General features: G+C 41.7%; 1 non-coding gene across 1 annotated transcript; it reads left to right on the plus strand.

Annotated features, from left to right (window-relative positions):
* Positions 1-1,894: 1,894 nt before the first annotated feature.
* LOC111727176 lies at positions 1,895-2,001 on the plus strand. The gene has a single exon (XR_002774790.1). It is a non-coding gene; the product is annotated as a U6 spliceosomal RNA (small nuclear RNA).
* Positions 2,002-2,714: the final 713 nt, after the last annotated feature.

Raw genomic sequence — 2,714 nt, forward strand, 5'->3', positions numbered from 1 at the left:
AAAAAAAGAAAAAGACATGAAGGCTACGTTAACCAGTTGGATGAAAGTATTTCAAATTGTATACAGAAACAGTACACTGCTATGATTTAATTAAAAAAAATTCAAGTAGATAAGGGCAATTGAGACACCTGCTAGCTGGTCCCTCAGTTAGTTCCTCATTAGTTAGTTACACTATAAAAATTATTGGATAATTTTAAAAAAGAGAGAGAATAGGATGTGTTAAGCTAAGTAAAGGGGGGGGGGCCTTAAAAAAGACTGGAGAAGTAGTTATCCTTCTCCAGAGATTTTAAAGGTTCCCAAGCCTTGTAAGAGACCTGGACATTACAAAACACCAAAAGAAGTCAAATTTGAATTTTTAAAGTTTGCTTACTCTTTGCATCCGGGAGAATGAGTGGGGCAGTGTCTTAACCCCAGTGAAATGCTCAGCTGGAGCTCCTTTTACCCCTTCGCACATACCTACCTAAAAGTCTGCCTTCCTTTTTCGGGAAATATTCCTTTGCCCCTGCCACACTCCTGTCTTCAAATATGCTAAGTTTCCTTCCTGCATACTTGCCCAGCAATTTATTCCACTTTATTCTAACAGCTCATTTAATTCTTGTCTTCTTGCTAATGTCAGCTCCTTAGGGGTTGGGATCTCGCTGTTACCCCTCACTTTGCCCTACCTACTACAATGTAGGCAGTCAATTAAATACGTATTTATAAAGTGAGTAGATCAGAACGGTATTTTAAATGCCTTTATGTCTCCTAAGTGCCATAATACAGTCTAGGTTTTTCCTGGCATTAGCTGCACCCCCTGGTACCATGCCACCCAGCCAGCGCCTAACTTTTTCCACCCACTCTATCTTGCTCCTGCATTCAAGTTTTAGCCCCACAAAATTTTCCACAACATGCATTGCCCTTACTCAACTCTGTACAAATGCTGTTTGTTCACACAGAATTCCCCTCCCATCCTCCACTTTCTCATTCTTCAAGCTCAAGTATCAATTCTTTCCTAGAATATCCTCTGAAGCCTGCGCAGTGGTTCACACCTGTAATTCTAGCTCTTGGGAGGCTGAGACAGGTGGATTGCCTGAGCTCGCAGGTTCAAGACCAGCCTGAGCAAGAGTGAGTCTAAAAATAGCCAGACAGGGGTGGCACCTGTGGCTCAGTGGATGGGGCACTGGCCCCATATACCGAGGGTGGCAGGTTCAAACCCAGCTGCTGCCAAACTACAACAAAATAAAAGATAGCCAGGTGTTGTGGTGGGCGCCTGTAGTCCCAGCTACTCGGGAGGCTGAGGCAAGAGAATCGCCTAAGCCCAAGGCGTTGGAGGTTGCTGTGAGCTGTGACACCACAGCACTCTACCGAGGGTTAATAAGTGAAACTCGGTCTCAAATAAATAAATAAATATATTTTATTATTTTTAAGTGAAATAAAAATATTTCACTTATTTACCGAGGGTTAATAAGTGAAATTCTGTCTCAAAAATAAATAAATAAATAAAAATAGCCTCAGACAGGGTGGCGCCCATAGCTGAATGGGTAGGGTGCCAGCCACATACATCCAGGCTGGTGGGTTCGAACCCGGCCTGGGCCAGCTAAACAACAATGACAACTGCAACAAAAAAACATCTGGGCGTTGTGTCGGGCACCTGTAGCCTCAGCTACTTAAGAGGCTGAGGCAAGAGAATTCACTTAAGCCCAAGAGTTTGAGGTTGCTGTGACTGTGATGCCATGGCATTCTACCGAGAGTGACTGTCTCAAAAATAAATAAATAAATAAATAAATAATAGCTGACGGCTCAGCACTGGTAGCTCAGTGGTTAGGGCACAGGCCACATACTCGGGGCAGGTAGGTTGGAAGCCAGCCCTGGCCTGCTAAACAATGATGTCAACTACAACAAAAAAAATAGCTGGGTGCTTGCTTCGGAAGCACATATACTAAAATCGGAAGGATACAGAGAAGATTAGCATGGCCCCTGCATAAGGATGACACATAAATTTGTGAAGTGTTCCATATATATATATATTTTGCAGTTTTTAGCTGGGGCCGGGTTTGAACCTGCCACCTCCAGCATATGGGGCCAGTGCCCTACCCCTTTGAGCCACAGGCGCCATCCTTCCATATTTTTAAAAAATAAAAAAAAGAAAAGAAAATAGCTGGGTGTTGTGGTGGGTACTGTAGTCCCAGCCACTTGGGAGGCTGAGGTAAGAGACTCGCTTAAGCCCAAGAGTTGAAGGTTGCTGTGAGCTGTGACAAAACAGCACTCTATTAAGGGTGACAATGTGAGACTCTCTCTCTCTCAAAAAAAAAAAAAAAATATATATATATATACATATATATATATAAATACATTCACAACTTTTCACAAAGAAAAGCACAGGATAAATCAGAAACTAATCAAATTGGTTACCTCTTGTGGAGATTAGGGCAAAATGAGGATTTCTTGGGTTATGATCTCATTGAAGGAAACAATAGGGCTCTTACTGGGGAGGGGATACACTTCTTTGAGTATACCTTTTAATATAGTTTTGACTTCATATTTAAACAATGTCAACATATTTAAACAATTAAATTAACAAGGATGGAAGGGTACCTAAAAACTGAATGCAGGTATAAATAACTCTATTTTATTTTATTTTATTTTATTTGTTTATTTTTGAAACAGAGCCTCAAGCTGTCACCCTGAGTAGAGTACTGTGGCATCACAGCTCATAGCAACCTCCATCTCCTGGG

The sequence above is a fragment of the Otolemur garnettii genome, unplaced genomic scaffold (assembly GCF_000181295.1).
Source record: "Otolemur garnettii isolate 467f Iridium unplaced genomic scaffold, OtoGar3 scaffold00096, whole genome shotgun sequence".
NCBI classification, from domain to species: domain Eukaryota; kingdom Metazoa; phylum Chordata; class Mammalia; order Primates; family Galagidae; genus Otolemur; species Otolemur garnettii.